Below are 21,313 nucleotides of genomic sequence, written 5' to 3' on the forward strand. Positions count from 1 at the left end.
GGTGGTTTTTGAGTGTGAGATAACCGCATTCAGAAATCTCGCCACCTGCAGAGTTACAGAAGGATCTGTATCCTGCAAAAGCAGTGCGGCGTGTGACTCAACAGGCCTGCCAACCAAGCGCAGTAAAGCAGGACCCAGGAATTTAGCCCTGGCTATGCTATGTAGGGGACAGTTGAACATTATATGTGAAAGAGATTCAACAGTTTCCCCGTCACACACGCATAGTGGAGACACCAAACCCTTGGAAAATCTGTGGTTCAGCAGGTTCGATGGAAAGACATTGAACCTTGCACGAATAAATGCAAGTCGGTGTGGTACTGATGAAAGAGATGACATGTATGATGGAAGGCCAAGTGGTGGGGTTATTCCGTGATACCTGGGGGAGCAGACACCACCACCCCTGGCGAGGTTGTGTTGATTTTCAATGTCCGCTAATCTTTGCTCAATAAGGCTTTTGGCTGAGCGAAAGTTCATCTTTAAGGAGTCCGCTGGGGAAATTCCGATGCTCAGAAGTTTGGCATGGATTTTTCCTACCCAGGGATTGACAAAGACGTCCCGCCAGAGGCACTGAAAAAGGTAATGGTTGGGAAGCCTATGCCAGCTGGACAGCCAATAGCCAAAGACTCGCTTCCAGATGACAGTCTCCAATGATGCAATCCTTAACTCCAGACGTATGGCTGCATTGCTCACATACATGGGGAGTTTCAGAAGGCGACGGAGAAACTGATTCTGCAATGTCCCCAGTGATGTTAAATTGGACCCTGGGGCCCAGAGCGGGGCAGCATAACAGAGGGTGGAAACCACTTTTGCGTGGTATACCTTCAGTGCAGAAGGGATGTGAGAGGCTCCGTCGGCCGCAAAAAATTGGAGTAGAGTATAAAGTATTGTTTTCCCTTTGTTTAGTAAATACTGTATCTATGGCTTCCAGCTTAGATTGTAATGAAAAAAGACTCCCAGGTATTTAAATTTGAAAACCTGTTCTAATTGGACTCCATCTAACTTCCAGCTGTAAGTTTTCCGAGACCTGGTAAAGACCAGGACTTTAGATTTCCCATGATTAATTGTCAGATGGTTAAGTTTGCAATAAGCCGCAAAAATCTTTAGAGCTCTGCATAAACCAACTCTAGAGTAGGAAAGGATCGCTGCATCGTCGGCATATAGGAGCAAAGGGCAGCGAAAATCAGCTAGGCGGGGGGCATGAATGTTGGCTTGAGACTCATTCCGAAAGAGCTTCATATCGCTAATAAACAGGTTGAAGAGGAGTGGGGCCAAAATGCAGCCTTGGCGCACACCTCTATTTATTGGGACCTCGTTGGATAGGTTTCCCGCTGGTGTGAGTCTCACTCTAGCCGACGACCCAAGGTGTAATTGGGTTATAAGCCATAACAGCCTTCTATCTATGCCCCATCTCTCTAATTTCTTCCATAGGCAATTTCTTGGGATACTGTCGAAGGCAGCCTTTAGGTCTATAAAAGCGACACATAGGCGCCTCCGACTCGGGGCAGAATATTTTCTGGCAAGATGATACATGATTACCATATGGTCAGAGGTCGAGTAATTGTTCCTAAAGCCCGCTTGCTCATGGCCAATCAAATTTGAGTCGTTTGCCCAATGGGACAGCTTGGACAGCAAAAATTTTGCATAGATTTTCCCGATGATAGACAAAAGGCTGATGTTCCGATAGTTCTCCGGGTCAGCAGGGGGACCCTTTTTATGGACTGGCACAATCACGGCCTCCTTCCATGACCTAGGGATAAGCCCCGTAGAATTAATTGCATCAAAGACTTTGGCCAGAATTTCAGCCCACCACCTCGGTTGCGCAACAATAGCCTCAGCAGGGACTAGATCCGGCCCGGGAGCTTTGCCCGTTTTCAGATCTAATATCAAGTCCATTATCAGGTCTGGGTCAGTGGAGGGCCACAAAGGTAGATGGTCGGCTCGGAGTTCCGTGGATGAGTTAGATTCCTCTGCCAGGGAGAAATATTTACTCAAGAATTGTTCCCATGTGGGCGCAGGGATAATCATCAGTGGGTACTTCCTTCCTCTTTTGTTTATCAGAGCCCAAAATTCCTGTGGTCTGCGGGATCTCGAGGCCGCAATCAAGGCTCGCCAACGTTCTTGATACCACTCGCGTTTGGCCAGCTTTAAAGTCTGTTTGTATGCTCTTTTGGCTTGTAAATAGGAAGATGGTAGAGCCTGGGCATTAGAGTTTTTGTATTCATTATAGATGGAACGAAGAAGGGATCTGGCTTGTTTGCAAGAGGTGTTAAACCAAGGGGCCCCAACACTGCAATGCGCCACTTTCGCCTTTTGAGGAGGTGATGTAAAAAAAGTGGTAAGGTTTGTTATAAGAAGGTTAAAAAGTTTCAAAACCGAATTGGAATCTTGTAAATCAGTAGTTATTTGAGGTAAGTAGGCGTTGAGGTAAGTAGGCATTTCCCTATGGAAGAAGACCTGGTATTTTTGGGCCACTGCCTCCGACCATTTGATCCCTCTTATTTTGATCGATGATGAGGTTTCCAGAAGGACTGAGTGTTTATTGTCATTCTGGCACCGGAACAATGACAGAGTGGTCGCTATTGGGAGGTGATCACTGAAATGTTGGTTTTCAACTTGGAAGGAAAGTACATTAACGGCCAGATTTGTGGAGATCAAGAGGTAATCGATAACACTGTTAGATGTTAGTCCCAGGTGAGTGAACTCCCCCGGTATATCGGGGGGGGAGGTGCCGTTCAAAAATACTAGATTCTGGCGAATGGCCATTTGGTAAAGGGTCACTCCTGCTTTGTTTACTCTGTTGTCCTTTGAAGTTCTAATTCTGGCATGTTCCAAGTCAAAATTATCCAAACATGGGGGAGTCCACCATTTGGACTTGGTTAGTAAGTCCCAATTTGTGGCAATACGAGCATTAAAGTCTCCCCCAATTAAGGAGTACGAGTTAGGGCATTTAGTATGACATGACAGTAGGTGATTTTCAAATGATTCCCATCTCCAATCAAGATCAGGCGCTGAGCCTTCGGGGGGGAGATAAACGTTAGTAATTAGTCTGGCCGAGATGACTGGCAGAATCCGCGACCAAGGAAAAGAGACGGTGGAAGAAGATTGGAAGAAATTTAAAGTTTATCTTAAGAACTGTTGTAATATTAATGAGTGCTAAAATGTCATGGGTAATGTAAAACAGAATTGCAGTGACAAATAATTGGGTAAGAGAAAAAGGATTAAAGAAAGTGAATTATAAGTAATTGAAATTAGGGGTTGCTGGAAAATTTTAAAACAGGGATGCAGAAAAGGGAGGTATGGGGAAGTCGTTGAAATAAGGTTTAAGAAAAAGAGGTTATGAAATTATACGTGTTTATATGTTTGTTTGTCTATGTATTGTTAGTTGTATTGTGTCTTAATATATGTTGGAAAATTAATAAAAATTTATATATAAAAAAAGATAAACGTTAGTAATTAGTAATGAGGACTTTCCTTCTGTGATCAGTCCAGATAGAGCAAAAGGCGGGGAAGCCCGTACCAGAGTGAATTTGGCGCGAAGTTGGAGTGAAATCCCAATCAAAAGGCCCCCTTTGGGGCGACCACCTTTCAAAGAAGGGGAGGCCGGAAGTGTTAGAAGATCAAAGCCGTCTATGGTAATCTCTTCCTCATCCCATGTTTCTTGGAATAGAATGATTTTAAATGAATTTATGTACTTCCTGAATTCGGGGTCTGATTTTTTGGTTCTCCAACCAGCAATGTTCCAGCTAAGTATTGATAATGTCGAGTCCTTGTGCTGTCCCGGTAATTGTCACTTTGAGTTGTTTAATGGGTTCTTGGAGGTAGAACGAGGACCCATAAGGAAATCGGTAATTTTAGTTTGTGCGGATAAGGTCTTCTTCTGTGTTAATTGTATCGATGATTTGGTAACATTAACAGGCAGGCTTTGCCGGGAAGGAAGAAATAGGCAAAGTTGGTGAGGTCGGATGCTGTTCATTGAGGTGAGTAGTAACAAGTCTTTGATGGGCTACACTAGTAGATCCGTCAGAATTATCAATCTTAACCAGGGTAGCGCTAAGAGGTGTTCCAGCCATCACTTGTAGTTGCTGCGCAGATGGAGAGGAATTATCACGCAGATGTATTAAAGGACATGAACGTGAGGATGGTGCATGCATAGTCGTTTCCTTTTTTATATATATATAAATATTTATTAGATTTTCCAATTTATATAAACACAAAAAGAAAAAGAAAAAGAAAAATATTAAAAACAAATCAATTTCAATAACAATCTTTCAATAACATATTTCTTTGACTTCCTCATACCTCCCCTTCTTGTTCTCTAGTTCAACCTGTTAATTCAGCAAATCCTAATCTCTTAACATTCCTTTTAAAATAAGCCTTATTTTCATTCAACTTTTTTTTTAATTTAATAACTTAAACAATTTTAGTCCCCATTATCTTTATCATAACAGCTAGAGACCACCAAAGTTCAAACCAACATCTTTTCAAAGTTCATTAATTTTGTAGTATTTCTGTAAATAGTCCTTAAATTTCTTCCAATCTTCTTCTGCTGACTTTTCTCCCTGGTCGCGGATTCTGCCGGTCATTTCTGCCACATGCATAGTCGTTTCCTGGTGATCTTCAGGCAGGGTAGATTCTAGCTCAGGCATTGAGGCAAAGGAGTCATCAACTTCCATATTTTGATTGGGCATAAGGTCTGAGACGGGAGTATTGAGTTTATCGACTTCCTCCACGGTAGAATGATGCTGTTGGTCAACAGATGACTGCTGGTTCAGATCAGTAGGGGGTAACAAGGTAACAGGTTGAGAAATTATCAGGGCATTTGATGGAGACGCCATGTGGGACGTGGAGCGCCTGCTCTCCTCTCTCATCGGTATAGAGGGGTCCCCTTGCGATAGAAGTCTTTGTTTGAGTAGATCCAATCTATCGAGAATAGCCTGCTGTTCTTCTGAAGGGGGTTTTCCATAAGAGGAGATAAGATTTCTCTCTTCAGGGATATTCCAATCTCCGCTTGCAATTGGATCATTCCTCAACGTAACTAGATGGGCACTTGGGGTCGCAGGTGGAACAGGGGATACCCGGCTAGGTATTTTTCCCGTTATTATAGGAACAGAAGAAGGAAACGAGCGTTCATTGCCAGTTAAGATGTTGGCAAAAAGAGGTTTAACACTCGTGTCCTTAAAGACTCTTGTTGTTACAATCTCCCAGGGTGCCAGCCGATCTTTTTGTCTTGCAATAAGATGTGGAATCCTTGCAGACTGGAAGGAGAGCATAAATTTCCTTGGCCAGGGCGTGGCATTTAGGGGTGCTACAGATATAAGATCTATCTGGAAAAAAGGAATATTTAACAAATCACGAAGGTACCCTTTAGCCATCCTCAGGTTATTCCACCTAAGACTGGGGGCGTCACGGGAAAAAATGGATAAACATATTTTGTTAGGTTGAAAAATCAAAGATTGCTTATTCCTTTGGAGCAGTGGCAGCCTGCATCTTAGGCCCTTAGGGAGAGATTTCTGATCAAGTTGTCTCTTTAAGGCACTTACAAGCTGCACAGGAGATTGATGCAAATTAGATAGCTCAGTTGAGGAAGGTAGATGAGACAGAAGGGCCCGTGAAAGTTTGTTCAATGACAAAGAAATTCCCTCCAATTCCTTGAAAATGAAGCTTAAAGTCCTGATTACCAGTTGTATTTGATCAGGTACTAATTCATGGGCAGTTTGCCCTAATGCTTCCCGTTTCAGTGACGGAGGGGTAATTAAGGTGTCAGGGAGGAGGGCTTCCCTATGGCCTCCATCCCCCGCTGAATCAGCTAGCTTTTCCAACTCTCCTTGATCATACAGAGGCCAGAAGCAGTTGTATGTTTCGACTGCAGAAACAATTACTTGCTCCGTTTTGCTGTTATTGTTAGTAGATGGTGGGGGAGATTCAAGCTTTGACTGCTTTACTCTTGGAGGTGAACCACCTTTCTCAGCAGATCTTGGTCGCTTGCCATGACCCATTTGTCGCTGTCTCGCTGACTACGGAGGTTCAAAGTAGAGGTAAACGGAGACAAAAGAGAACTTATCTTTTATGGCCGCAACTCCTCTGCTACTCCTCCTCCACTGCTCAGCATAACCCAATCTTCAAGGCGGCGTTACTAATCAGCAGAAGGTTTGAATATCCTTGTTGATACATATATTGGCCAACCATAGAAGTAAAACGATTAAAACTTCTAACAGAGGTAAAATGATTTAAAAGTCTAATAAAAACAGCTAAAAAGACGGCTGTAAAAGGCTATAAAAGGCTATAAAAGGTTTGTAATCCGGAGGGTTCATGAAGGAGAAGTTGTTACAGCCGCCCCATTTCTGTGTATGTCTCCATATTTCTTATTGTTTCTCTCTCCCCAAAATTATATTTAGTCATGTAATGTTTTTTCAAATCTTATTTATCTTTTTTAAAAATGAAAATCCTTCAAATAGCACTAAGTTTTATTTACTTTTCCTAGAACTGGTGACCATGAACTTTCAAACTGTTCTGACTTTTGATCTTACTTTCCCAGTAAGCTCAGATACCCCCTTTATCCTGCTATTCTTACAGTGTAGGCAGTTCAGAGTTCTCCATTGAGCAGCTAATAACATATTTGCAGCTCTTGTTAAATTCCCAAACAGTGGGGCCTAGTTGGACTGATTCTAGTGCCAAGGACATCGTATGAATGCTGCAGAGCAAACGAACAAAATAACTTGCATGCGTGATATGAGAAAAAAAACCACCTGGAAGGACTCACAGTTTGTCACTTAAGCTCAGCAGGGCCATTCTTTGTGACTTTCCATTGCTTTCTGTAAAGAAGGTAGGTACAGATCTGATCCAGCAGAAAGAGATTCCGATGAGGCCTGAATGCTTGATCTCAGCCCTGGGTAGATGTGTGTTTCTTTGGACTACGATTTGCATGTCTAAGTTCCTCTTTCTCTTGCTGGCCATTGGTTCATTTTGCTGCCTCTCAATACTCTTCTTTCTTTTTCTCTTTCTCTTTCTGTAAGTGCTTTCAGAGGGAAAGTTCTTCTCAGCATTCTCTAATGATTAGTGTGAAAAAGAACCCTCCACCAGGAAGCACCCACAGAATTGAATAACTACTTATGTGTTTAAAAGCATTTATAAACGTCTTAATAAAATTTAAGTAATTTGTAAGCATCGTACAACATAAAAGAGCAAACAATATCATGAGAACAAAAATGCTGCATGAAAGTGCCAAAACTGTAGTATAAAAACCATACATAAACACACACACAAGGAATTCAAAGAAAATCAGCGTCATTTCTTATGGGTCAGGGAATGTGTGCACACAGCAGTTTAGAGTGGATATGATGCACTTCTGGTGTGAATGCTTTTCATATCACCCACACAATGTTGTCCTAATCAAAATGGCAGCCCCCATGTCCCCCCCCCAACATTAAATCAGATTTTCCCGATCTGCAGATAATCCTCTAGAAGAAGAAAAAATAATCCAACATCAATTGGCATGTTACTCCAGTGTGGACACATTGTGTGGGTTTGGTTTTGCTTCCTGTGTGTGTAGCGAGGTTTTCACTCTTCCACTGCATGTTACTCCAGTTTCCATCTCTTGTTGCTGGAGTCATAAGCAGAGTTGTAACTGAGCTACCTGCATACACATTGTATAATAAAGCAAAATATACAAAACAGAATTTTTTTAAAATGGTTGCATATGGAGGAATAGTATGAAATGGTTTAAACATACAACAAATGATGCGTGCAGCAATGTTTAAATGAAACATTTAATACTATTCCTCCGTATATTTGTTTTTCATGGGTCATTTGGTTTTTGTATGCTGTATAGGCCATACTGTTCCTTTAAGTACATCGTTATAGGAAATACCTGGGGCTTGCTTCATATGTCCTATGCAATTGTGTTGCAAGTATCAGCAGCTACACTATCTAGTGAGCACTGATCTTAGCATGAATCTTACTTACATATTCTGTTGAATTTTTTTATATTCTGTTTTGTATATTCTGCTTTATTATACAATGTGTATGCAGGTAGCTCAGTTCATCTGTTGTATGCCTTGTATCTTATTTTCAGCTGATGAAGAGTATTACGAAATAGTATCATTCAGGAGACACTGTCCTTAGAACCATAGAACCATAGAATCATAGAGTTGGAAGAGACCACAAGGGCCATCGAGTCCAACCCCCTGCCAAGCAGGAAACACCATCAGAGCACTCCTGACATATGGTTGTCAAGCCTCTGCTTAAAGACCTCCAAAGAAGGAGACTCCACCACACTCCTTGGCAGCAAATTCCACTGTCAAACAGCTCTTACTGTCAGGAAGTTCTTCCTAATGTTTAGGTGGAATCTTCTTTCTTGTAGTTTGGATCCATTGCTCCGTGTCCGCTTCTCTGGAGCAGCAGAAAACAACCTTTCTCCCTCCTCTATGTGACATCCTTTTATATATTTGAACATGGCTATCATATCACCCCTTAACCTCCTCTTCTCCAGGCTAAACATGCCCAGCTCCCTTAGCCGTTCCTCATAAGGCATCGTTTCCAGGCCTTTGACCATTTTGGTTGCCCTCCTCTGGACACGTTCCAGTTTGTCAGTGTCCTTCTTGAACTGTGGTGCCCAGAACTGGACACAGTACTCCAGGTGAGGTCTGACCAGAGCAGAATACAGTGGCACTATTACTTCCCTTGAGGCTTTTTTGAGTCCTTTTGAGGCTTTTGAGACGTTTTCTGTTGAAACTTTTGAAAGACTATTGTGAGACTGTCCTTAGACATACAGCCGAACATACAGCTTGACGGTGCTTGCTACCACTCAGTTATATTGTACATATGAATTTTGATTGGCTTATTCCTATAATTCGAATGGTATCCTTATTCTATTATATATTCTCTACTAACTATTAGGGACGCAGGTTGGCGGTTCGAATCCCTGCAATGGGGTGAGCTCCCATTGCTGGGTCCCAGCTCCTGCCAACCTAGCAGCTCAAAAGCACGTCAAGTGCAAGTAGATAAATAGGTACCGCTCTGGCGGGAAGGTAAACAGCGTTTCCGTGCGCTGCTCTGGTTCGCCAGAAGCAGCTTAGTCATGCTGGCCACGTGACCCGGAAGCTGTATGCCGGCTCCCTTGGCCTATAGAGCGAGATGAGCGCCGCAACCCCAGAGTCGTTCGTGACTGGACCTAATGGTCAGGGGTACCTTTACCTTTACCTACTAACTATTAGCCTACGGGTTGTGTTTGTGGTGTTGTGATTGGTTCTTATTGCAACATAGGGGGTTGTTTTTGGTTCAGAGTCGTAAGTGTGGCAGTGTGCAAAACATACTGTTTTGCAGCAGCAGCAGTGCATTGTAAAGCATCTTCTAAGGCAACCGTTGCTACGGCAACACACAAGCACAGGGTTTGGTACTGATGCTGAATTCAGCTGTGAAGAGCCGCAGCGATGCTGCCACCACTGACTGGGATGGAGTGCAGGGAGCAAGGGTCACACAGCAGCAAGAGTCATAGACTATATCAATTAAAAATTATATAACTAGCCCTTAGAGCTGCAAAAGTAGTCTTTGTAGTATTTGAAGACACTAAATTATATTGTACTCTATCGGACAACTGGTCCATTTAGTCCAGTATTATTTTCTCCTCAAACCAAGTGACTCTAGCTACTGGAGAAAGTTCACCACTCCCTACCAGGATCAAGTGAATCACAAGATCAGAATACACCAAGGTTTGGAAAGATGATAGTGTATGCTCGTTAATTCGAATCTTTATTTGACATCCTAATAACCAAATTGCCCTATTCTCACTCGCACAGGCCACCTAAGAAACTGAGGTTTGGCTCAGATAAAACTAGGCAAATCTGCAGGCCCTGATGCCATCCCGTCTGAACTAATTAAAGCCAAGCCAGACTGGTGGGCTCTGATTCTAGCGGAACTGTTCACTGTGGTGGACAGAACTGGAATTATGCCTAATTCATGGCAGAAATCCATAATTATTCCAATCTTTAAAAGGAGGGACAAAAAGTTACCTTCCAACTATCGACCAATAAGCCTATTGCCAAATATTGGGAAATTGTATGCAAAATATCTATTATCCAAATTAACTTGACATGAACAACGTCATAGGCCCAGAGCAGGCAGGGTTTAGGGGAGGGAAATCCACTTGACGTAACTGTATAGTGTTATCCCATTTAGCCACCAAGTACATGCAGCACCATAAAGAAGGCCTTTATGTGGCCTTTTTAGATCTTAAGACTGCTTTTGACTCAGTCGACAGGGGGCTGTTATGGTCCAGACTGGAGTCACTGGGCTTAGACCCTAGGTTACTTTACCTTCTTAATAAGCTTTACGTAAATAATACCTGTCATATAAGAATAACTCCAGGGGACGAGGTGTCATACCCTGTTGTTATAAATCGAGGTGTGAAACAGGGTTGTGTTCTTGCTCCCTCTCTTTTTAATCTCTTCTTAAATGACCTTCCCCATTACTAAAACTGGTGGATGCTCACAGCCCAAAACTCAATGCATCAAAAATTCCCATTCTCCTATATGCAGATGATAAGATTCTGCTCTCACGTAGAATTGGCTTAAAGCATTTGTTAAATTCCTGTATCAACTACCTGTCTAGAATGAAAATGAGTATGAATTTCGATAAATGCAAAATAATGGTCTTTGGGAATTCTCGTAAGAGATATAGTTGGGTTTTTGGTGAGAAACACATCCAGCAGGTTAGAGGACAAGAAGCCCAAGACTACATTAAATGTAGCTAAATTCTGTGCGTCTGCAATCAATTGCAGGAAGCAAGTGGTATCCCATAATGTCCAATCCCCTAAATGTTAATTACAGGGGGCACACTAACAATTAATTTTAATTTTTACATTTAAATTCTTGTTATTGCATATTGTCCCTTGTATTCCTGATATTTTTTATGATCTGTGATATTGTGTGTGTTGAAGCTGGTCTATGACCGTATTAATAAATTCATTTCATTCATTTCATCCAGCAGGTATTTGAATTCAACTATTTGGGGATCACTTTCCATCACAGGCTCCGATGGTCTTCGCACTGCGCAGGGGCAGTAAATGCCAGCAAGGTGTCCATGCAGGGCATTTTGCGCTTCTTTGTAACAAGAGGTAACCAACACATCCCTTCTGCCCTCAAGATTTTTAATGCTAAAGTTAGAGCTCAACTGCTCTATGGAATTTCAATCTGGATGTTTACCCAGTCAGTGGAACGAGTGCAGGCAGCCTTTCTTTTTAAGATTTTCGCTGTCCCATGTTGCATACCTTACACAACCCTGTGTTTAGAGAGAGGCCAATATAAGCTAGAGACAGTTGCCTGGACAAGTTTTCTTTTATGCTGGCTAAACATTTGTGTTTCAGCAGACAAAGATTATTTACTTAGCAAAGTTTGTTAGACACCTTCCCGTCCCCAGGGCTACAACTGTTTTGCACAAAGATACTCCTGCCAACCTAGCAGTTTGAAATCATGTCAAAGTGCAAGTAGATAAGTAGGTACCACTCCGGCGGGAAGGTAAAAACCGTTTCCATGCGCTGCTCTGGTTCGCCAGAAGCGGCTTAGTCATGCTGGCTACATGACCCGGAAGCTGTACGCCGGCTCGCTCGGCCAATAAAGCGAGATGAGTGCTGCAACCACAGAGTCGGACATGACTGGACCCTTTATCTTTACCTTTACAGCAACTCGGGCTTCCAGAGGATCTCCTGGGTGCTGTGGCTTTCCCAATCACCAAGGCCATGTTAAAAACTAGGCTGTGGTACATAGATCATCAGGAACTAATCTCAGCTGCGGAAAAAACATGTTCCCCTCTTTATTTTCTACTTGCTTGGGCGCAGGAAATTAACCTTAATTATTTACAATTTTGTTTAACCCTCAAGAAAGAAGAGCTTTTTCACTGGCTGGGTTCAATTCTAATCCTTCTAACCTCCTTTGGGGTAGGTTTACAGGTATGGCAGAAGGCGATCTGCCCATGTGATGCCCACCTGGTGCAAACTCTAGCTCACATGGCCCTTAAATGTAAAATGTATGATGATCTCCGCCAACAATTTTTAGAACATCTGTGTATTCTAACATGGAAACCAGAGACGGGGGTTAAAAAGGTAAAAGGACCCCTGACCATTAGGTCCAGTCATGACCGACTCTGGGGTTGTGGCGCTCATCTCGCTTTATTGGCCGAGGGAGCCGGCATACAGCTTCTGGGTCATGTGGCCAGCATAACTAAACCGCTTCTGGCGAACCAGAGCAGCACATGGAAATGCCGTTTACCTTCCTGCCAGAGTGGTACCTATTTATCTACTTGCACTTTGACATGCTTTTGAACTGCTAGGTTGGCAAGAGCTGGGACCGAGCTCACCCCATCGCGGGGATTCGAACCGCCGACCTTCTGATTGGCAAGTCCTAGGCTCTGTGGTTTAACCCACAGCGCCATGCCTCTTGTAACAGGGGAGAGACCAGGAGCTCACCAAGACAGTAGCTAAGTTCCTCTATTTGATTTTTTGTAGCTGAAGTACACTACAGGATCCTGCCCTTGCTGGAGACCCACAGAGATGAAATAGATTGCTCGCCTCTTCTTCTCTCTGGCAAATGACTGTACTGTTGAAATGGTGATGTGATCGCACTGGCTTTTTTATTCTGAATGTTTGTAAGTGATGCCAATAAAGGTTTGATGATGATGGTGATATTATTTTCTCTCATTAGGAGCAGCTCCTACACAGGGATCTATTGCTACCAAGGGGGGGGCTCATGCCTAGAAACCATGAGTCCATGCAGATTTCTAGTTGTTCCATGCTTTCCAGGCACAGGTCCAAGCAGTTTTCAGTTTGCCCTCCCCCCTTTCCCTTGGAAAGCCCATTCTTTAGCACCACATCGGAACAAATATCAAACCACGTTAAACCTGATTGGTGTTTGCTCCAGTTCAGCTGTAAATATCAGGCATTCCTGGGGGAGAGCAATGGGACAAGCAAACATCTGAACAAGCACAAGGTGCAACTGAGACCTTACGCATGCAAAGTGCACCCTCTTCCACAAAAGTAGGTCCTTCCCTAGAGCTCTGTAGGCAATTCCATGCAGAATCTCCAAAGCCAGAGTAAGATTTCCATTTGTCAGGGTTGGGACTCACGGCTAGCAAAAACAGAACCAATTCTGCACCAATTTTATACAGGATTGCCTATCCGGTAGCACAAAAAGGATTACCTTCTCAGAGTGTTGCCATTGTTTAACTCTAAGGGACCTATAGCCTTTTCAAAATTAAAACAGGCAGTGGATCTGGTGGGATTCTCCTCTCTATTCTATGCCTCCACAATCCAAGGCAGTAAAAGGTAAAGGACCCCTGGACGATTAAGTCCAGTCAAAGGCTACTATGGAGCTCATCTCGCTTCAGGCCGAGGGAGCTGGCATTTGTCCACAGACAGCTTTCCAGGTCATGTGGCCAGCATGACTAAACTGCTTCTGGTGCAATGGAACATCATGATGAAAACCATAGCACATGGAAACGCCACTTACCTTCCCGCTGCAGCGGTACCTATCTACTTGCACTGATGTGCTTTCGAACTGCTAGGTTGGCAGGAGCAGGGACCGAGCAACGGGAACTCACCCCACTGCTGGGATTCGAACCGCTGACCTTCTGATCAGCAAGCCCAAGAGGCTCAGTGGTTTAGACCACATCACTTGTGGATACCAGCTGCTGAAAACCGCAGGGCGGGGGAGAGGGTTCTTGTCCTTGGTTCCTGAGACCTCTGGCTGGCCACTCTGAGAAGAGGAGGCTGGGCTAGAGGAGGCCTTGGTGTGATCCAGAAGGCTCTTCTTATCTTCTCATCCAAATTCGAGATAAACGCAGGGAAACTTGGTTGCGTTGTTAATTAGTACTGAAGACAGTACAATAAATTATTCAGTGTCCAATTTTGTATGTCATTATTAACAACGGCAGAATGAGTGATCCTTGAGAGCTTGGCAGGTGTACATGCATTCAATATTTATAAATATTTGTCACGCACTGAAAAATCTATGAACAATAAGGGCAAATGCCACTACATAGCACTATTGTCAAGCTGTAGTCAATGAGAGTCACTTCTTTGACATTGCCACTGAGCCCCTGATACAGCTATCAATCTTTCTGGCTGATGCGGGCCTGTGATGTGGTCGCTTTAATAAAATTCCCCATGGCTTCTTCCCAAATTGCTACAGTAAGATGAGTCTCCCAGAGCCCCGTTGGTAGAACCCCTCAGACATGAGAGGCCTGGGATGTATCATCACTGAAGCAGTCAGATACAATATTTCCTGTTGCCCAGAGTGGACACACAGGGAAATGTTGCCCCAGACAGGGAGGACATCCTGTCATACCTGCTCTGGAGCCTCCCCTCCCCCCGCTGTGTGTGACCAGGTAGATGGGCGTGACCCTAGCAGACCCTATAAAAGGGCTAGTCACAAAGCCATCTTCCTCTCTTTTGCCTTTTTTTGCTCTCTTTTGCTCTCTGCTAGCTCTTAGCCAGCAGCACATGACTCATCCTTACAGAGGATGGAAGCCCCAAGGTAGAAAGTCTGAGGCCTAGCTCAGACTTCTTTTCTCTACAAATGTTACTGTAACCACAAGATAAAACCAGCCTTCAGAATACTGCTGTGGACTGAATGTAAGTGAACTTTGCTCTCACTTTTAATCAAGACTGTCGTGTTATTAATATTATTTGAAGAGGAAAATAAAAGGGGAAACTCACAAGGAACAAGCCAGACTAGACTAGCCAGACTGGATTGCTCAACTTAAATGATTCTAACGAATTCATCAAATTGCTTCCAGCAATCTGCAAAGGAATGTGCTCTGCTGCTTGCTGACCAGCGTGGATCTCAGTCAGTTTTATTGCACATATCCAAAGGCTGCCGCAATGTACACAGAATTATTTGACATTTAAAAGAAAATATACTGAACTGATAAAAAAAGACTTAAAACATTTATATGAGAGGAGGGATAATATTTACTCAATATATCCTCTCCTACTTTCCTAAACATTCCCACAAGAGGCGGGTGGAACACCACTGGGCTCTGAGATGCATGTTACAGAGCAACACAGGAAGGTGTCCATAAAATGGAATCTGAATACGTGGAACTAATCTGCTAAAATGTAAGACCATCCCTCCATTAGTTACACCTACATCCCTTGGAAACCAAAGCAAAAAAAATTGTCATGAAATTTCGGTGGGGTCTGAATCATAGCTGTCAACTTTTCCCTTTTCTTGCGAGGAATCCTATTCGGAATAAGGGAATTTCCCTTTAAAAAAGCGAAACGTTGACAGCTTTGGTCTGAATGCAACTGATTTGGTCTCTGAATGTTCCTCCCTGAGTCTTATGCTGTGTTGAAACTACTAAGAAAGTGAGCCAGGCAAAATAGGCTAAATCTGTTTGCAGCCAGATGGGCAGGGTATAAATTGTTATTGTTATTGTTATTTTCCATGGTTCTGAAATGTTGGGCCATCTTCAGGTGGACATCAGCACTACAGTCTGTCCAGTTCCCTCCTCACTCGCCCACCTTGACCTCTGGCTGCGCCATAGACTTTTGAATGGACCGCTGCCAGAACCAGCAACTCTCCACTTGCTAAGTAACAGTGGCCAGGAGACTGTGAAGTTTGAGGGTTTGCAAATTCATAGAAAAATATTCATGTTGGTTATTTTTAATAATGGGTTTTTTTAAAAGGAGAAATAGAAAGGAGGGGATGAGAGAGGAAAGTTGTAACAGGAAGAAGTAAATGTAAAAGGAGCAGAGGAAAGGGAGGGTGAGGTATAAGTTATGTAGGAGAAAGGAATACGGAATAATGCGGATTGCTCTGCCCCCTGGGTGCATGGCACGTGCGCCACTCCAGGTGTCTGAGCGGCTAGCTCCACCACTGACCTTGAGGTGGAGGTGGGGTGGGGGAAGAGGAACTGAAAAATCTTCTCAACTAAATTTCTCTGAATCAGCAAGTTCTGCCTGAAACAGGAAATGAAAATCCCAGGACCTCCAGAGTAACTGCCTATATTCACATACCCTCCAACATTTCTCCGATGAAAATAGGGATGGCCCATTCCATAATGATATTTTTACTATTTGTCCCCTCCACATCTTGCTTGGTTGCCCCAACCACTCTGGGCAGCTTCCAACATATATAATAACATAATAAAATATTAAACACTTTGTTTAAAGACTTCGCTCTGCAGGATTGCCTTCAGGCACCTCGGTGTTCAGATCCATACCCTTCAACATTTCTCCAATGAAAATAGGAACGTCCTAAAGAAAAGAGGGACATTCCGGGATCAAATCAGAAATCGGGTCTGCTTCTCTAAATCGGGTATGTCCCTGGAAAATAGCGACACTTGGAGGGTCGGTATTCAGTGTATGGAAAGCTAAACCATGGATTCCTATTTATTCATTTATTCATTCATTCATTCATTCATTCATTCCCTGCCCATCTGGCTGGGTTTCCCCAGTCACTCTGGGCGGCTCCCAACAGAATATTAAAAACAGAATAAAACTTCAAACTTTTACAACTCCCTTAAATAGGGCTGGCTTCAGATGTCTTCTAAAAGTCAGATAGTTGTTTATTTCCTTGACATCTGATGGGATGGCGTTCCACAGGGGGGGCGCCACCACCGAGAAGGCCCTCTGCCTGATTCCCTGTAGCTTTGCTTCTCACACTGAGGGAACTGCCAGAAGCTCCTCAGATGGGGGTGAAGACGCTCCTTCAGGTCTACTGGGCCGAGGCCATTTAGGGCTTTAAAGGTCAACACCAGCACTTTGAATTGTGCTCAGAAATGTAGCAGGATTCAGGACCGGTGTTATATGCAGAGGTGTAGCAAGGCCAGGTGGTACCCGGTGTGGAAATCCCCCCCCCCGCCCACGACTCCCAAGCCTACAGTGAGCCGGGGGAAGGGGGGAGCTTTGCCACTTTGCCAGCGGCCCCAACAAGCCATCAGGGCCGCCACTTGCTGTAAGCTTGGGAGTCGTGGGCGGGGGGCGCACTGAATGTCACCCCCCCCCCTTCAGGGAAGACTCCCGTCCTGTCCCCTACCTGCCTCCTCCAGCTGGGAGCAGGGGCAACGGCGGGCAGCATGCCGAATGTCACCCCCCTCAGGATGACACGCAGGGCAGGCTGCCCCCACTGCACCCGCATTGCTCTGCCTCTGGTTATATGGTCTTGATGGCCTCACCCAGTCACCAGTCTAGCTGCCGCATTCTGGATTAGTTGTAGTTTCTGAGTCACCTTCAAAGGTAGCCCCACGTAGAGCGCATTGCAGTAGTCCAAGCGAGAGATAACCAGAGCATGCACCACTCTGGTGAGACAGTCCACGGGCAGGTAGGGTCTCAACCTGCGTACCAGATGGAGCTGGTAGACAGCCACCCAGGACACAGAATTAACCTGTCCCTCCATGGACAGCTGTGAGTACAAAATGACTCCCAGGCTGCGCACCTGGTCCTTCAGGGGCACAGTTACCCCATTCAGGACCAGGGGGTCCTCCACACCTGCCTACCCCCTCTCCCCCGAAAACAGTACTTCGGTCTTCTCAGGATTCAACCTCAATCTGTTGGCTGCCATCCATCTACAACCACCTCCAAACACTCACACAGGACATTCACCGCCTTCACTCGTTCTGGTTTAAAAGAGAGGGAGAGCTTATCACTTTGGCAAAGAAATTTCCCAAGAGGGATAGGATGTCAATATAAAATGATTGTGCCAAACTCTGCCTTCCTCAATTACCATTTTTCCTCTGCCTCTGCACGGCCATGTTGTGACCTGGGGGCCTCCATAATTTCCAGCTCTCTCAAGGGAGACGGGGAGGTCAAACGTTTGAGGACCCCTGGTTAGATGACTGAGAGTCAGCAAAACTTCAAAAGCTTTTCAAGAATGCTTGTGGCAGGGGATGGGGTGGAATTTATAAGAACTCCTTAAGACAACAGAATTTTATTTCAAAATGTGCTGATTTGGGCTTGTCATTGAGAAAAATAATTTGATTTGTGGGGTGGGGCGGGGCTGCATATACTATGCATGAGATAATATTTTCCACCCAACCTTCCCATGAGTACAGAATTTCAGTGATATTTTTAATATGTAGCAAGGCAGAACATTTTATTAAAATATCCTTTTGTTTTGGAAAAATTGCCTGTCGTTTCCCTTAACTGAAAAAAAAATATCTTGACATGTATAGGTATAGATATGCTTCCCCAAGAAGAGCACAAATCTAGTTTACCCTGGTGGGCTCCCATTTCAGCCAAATTATTTCACATATATATTGATCAGTTGTGGAAGTAAAGCATAATAATCCCAATATTTTAAAATGGTTGCAAAACAGACCACACTCCAGCATCCTAAGTGCAAATTTTAAAGTGTATAGTCAACTTCTATTAGATAAATAGGAAGACTGAGCCAAACCACAGGAGCTAATAAAAGAACTAGTCGGCTTCCAAAAAAAGGTAACAGCATGATGGATCAGTCATCTACAGTGTTCATACCTGCCATGACCTATGACCACAACCTGTCACATGAATCTGTTTTTGCTGTTTTAATACATGTCCGTGTCTCACTTCGCTGACCCTTTGCCTTTAGCTCTCTCCACCCTCTTACCCCGCAATCTTTCCACTTTTACCTTCTCCCATTCACCTTAAAAGGATGTAATTACAACAAACAAACAAATGTGGTTGGGCCCCTGGTTTGACGCACATTAGTTTGGCTTTTAACCCAGTTTTAGTATCTCAGCCCGCCGACAGAAACCAAAGTCTATAAGACAAATGCCTTGCTTTATATTGTTGTGAGTCTGGTGGGTGCCTCCCCCAAACCCTAGAAATTAATAAATGGTAGTTATTTGGAGTATTGAAGGGAAGATTGTAGGTCAGTGGATAAATACAGGCTAAGTTTCCTTTCCAAGCCAGGGCTTCACCTGGAATAAAGGCATTAACATGACAAAAGGTGTTGATGGCCCATCTGATAGGAATCTTGGGTCTGGGCAGAGAGAGGTTGCCAAGTTGGCAGGAACAAAGAGTCTTTGGCAAGGTGTGCTGGGGAGAAGAAGGGGAGAGATCCATCTTGGGCAGGCTGGCTGAAGGCTGGCTGACTTGGAGATGTCTTGGACTCCAGGGCTGCACTGCTGTGGGGAACCAGTCCTGCTGGAGATGACCATGCTGTAAGATCTGGACTCCTGCCATGAGGACTGAAGGTGTAAACAGCTGAATAAGCCATATTTCTTAAAGCTACAACAGTCTCTGCCATGTCTTCAATTCTCCAAAGGAGAATTCTGGAACCCCCTAGAACCTTGCTACCACTCAGTGGTGCCCCCCCCCCCCAAAAAAAAATCACAGAAATGTCAGTGGCTTGTGGAAAGTTTTAATGTAGGACAGCCATTTTGGTATACAAGTGGTATATAAATTAGTAAATAAGAATAATATTTTGGAGATCTGATACAATGAAAGCATATATGGTCAGGGACATAAATTCTAGATCCACCCCAGCAATTTTTAATATTTCAAGGGGAAAATGAGGAAATGTATTGACACACACAGCCAACATTTCTGTGTGTAAGATGACATAGGGAACACAATTGCAGGGTCAAGAAGCCTTGTGGCAGTAGTGAGGAACCTACTTAGGCCTGCTGCCACACCCCTCAAAATGGCCCATGAGGCCATTTCTAGTAAACTCTGCCCAACTGCCAATCATGTGACATCATCTGATGTCACCTATGAGTCATTTCAATCAACCCTGCCATTTTCTGTGATTTCTTAGCAATGGACTTTACATATCTTACATACATACAGTGGTACCTCAGGCTACAGACACTTCAGGTTACAGACACTTCAGGTTACAGAATCCGCTAACCCAGAAATAGTACCTCGGGTTAAGAACTTTGCTTCAGGATGAGAACAGAAATCGTGCAGCAGTGGCAGAAGGCCCCATTAGCTAAAGGGTGCTTCAGGTTAAGAACAGTTTCAGGCTAAGAACGGACCTCCAAAACGAATTAAGTTCTTAACCCGAAGTACCACTGTATTATGATTCTATGTACATTTTACATACAATTCCCCCTGATATGTAGGTAAAATATGGGGGGGGGGATCATTAGACAATCATCCCCACTCATTTTTGCCTCTAACTCCACCCGTGATTAGAATGCAGTCGCTGGAAGTTTTTCCAGTTTGAATCCAGCCCTCAGGTGGTGTGTTTTCAAAATAACACCATGTTCAAAAATGGTCACCTAGAAACAGTGTTCAAAAGGAATTACACCCATGAACAGATGTTCCCTTATTATAAAAATATTTAAAGAGGGTACATTTTCAGGCTGCAGTTGCTTGGAAGCTGGTATTCTGGAGTCTGAATCAGTCAATAATTGTGTGCAAATCTCTCTCTCTCTCTCTCTCTCTCTCTCTCTCTCTCTCTCTCTCTCTCTGTGTGTGTGTGTGTGTGTGTGTATCACCCACTTATTTTCAACTGCCCATTAAATGAGAGCTCTAGATAACAAGCTGTGTCTGGACTTTTTACTGGACTGATGTGACAAAAAAATGTTGACAAAGCCTGGATTTTGCTATGTGACTCAAATTAAATTGGTTGCCTACAAGGTAACTCTATTTGCTGCAGCTGGTGGGAAAACCAGGTGATTAATTTAGCTTCTTTATTGTGTCCTGGAGATCATATGATATAAGTTGTCATGGATTCATCCAATGACCCCCTTCTTTGCTGTGGTCACCCCCACCCTCCATTTTTTGCAATGACAGTGATATCAGTTGTTACATTCATTTCATCATTCTTTTTTGTGTTTTGTGGTTTTGCAACCTTTTGATTCATACACCTGACCGGAGACTTCTCAGTCTCCCTGCTGGACAATCAGCACAGTATAGTGGATATTGGTAGACTTCAACCCGGTATATTAAAATCCATCTCCATTGTCTTTGTCCTATTATCAGTGTTCATTTACAGCACTGATATGCTTCCTGCTACCTGATAACAAGATAACACAGCTTGCAACATGAAATCAAACAGGTAAAAATGCAATAACTATGGCAAGTAATAATTGCAGAATAAAACTTGAAAAGCTAAGAATGAAAAGTGGATTGAAGAAGATTTAACAGGCTGAAACGGATGTAAAAGACCTGGGGAAATGAAAAGAACATAGCATGGTACAGAGATCTAAAGTCACACAACATGGTACAAAGCAAGTACCATAGATTCTGGCATATTAGGCGACTGGGCGTATAAGACGCCCCCCAACTTTTGCTGTTCAATTTTAGAGTTTGAGAGTTTGAGCGCCTCCAGGGGCATCATGCGCACCCCTCCGCTGCCTCTGCCATCGCAGCAGCAGCAGCCCAAGGCAAGGC

General features: G+C 43.8%; 1 protein-coding gene and 1 long non-coding RNA gene across 7 annotated transcripts in view; both read right to left on the reverse strand.

The window, feature by feature from the left end:
* The window catches only part of LOC310763617, a 288,221-nt gene that overhangs the window by 244,086 nt on the left and 22,822 nt on the right, over positions 1-21,313 (reverse strand). The gene's annotated exons all lie outside the window — the stretch shown is intronic.
* A4GALT (alpha 1,4-galactosyltransferase (P1PK blood group)) overlaps positions 1-21,313 on the reverse strand; it is a 61,773-nt gene that overhangs the window by 13,235 nt on the left and 27,225 nt on the right. The window contains exon 1 of one of the 6 annotated variants that reach the window (XM_083615962.1): positions 6,761-7,064. The exons of the other annotated variants lie outside the window; for them this stretch is intronic. The gene's annotated coding sequence lies outside the window, so the exon portion shown is untranslated. Of the gene's footprint in view, positions 1-6,760; positions 7,065-21,313 lie in introns of those variants that run through there. 6 annotated transcript variants of the gene reach the window in all.

The sequence above is a fragment of the Podarcis filfolensis genome (assembly GCF_964270895.1).
Source record: "Podarcis filfolensis genome assembly, chromosome: 5".
In the NCBI taxonomy this organism is placed as follows: Eukaryota; Metazoa; Chordata; class Lepidosauria; order Squamata; family Lacertidae; genus Podarcis; species Podarcis filfolensis.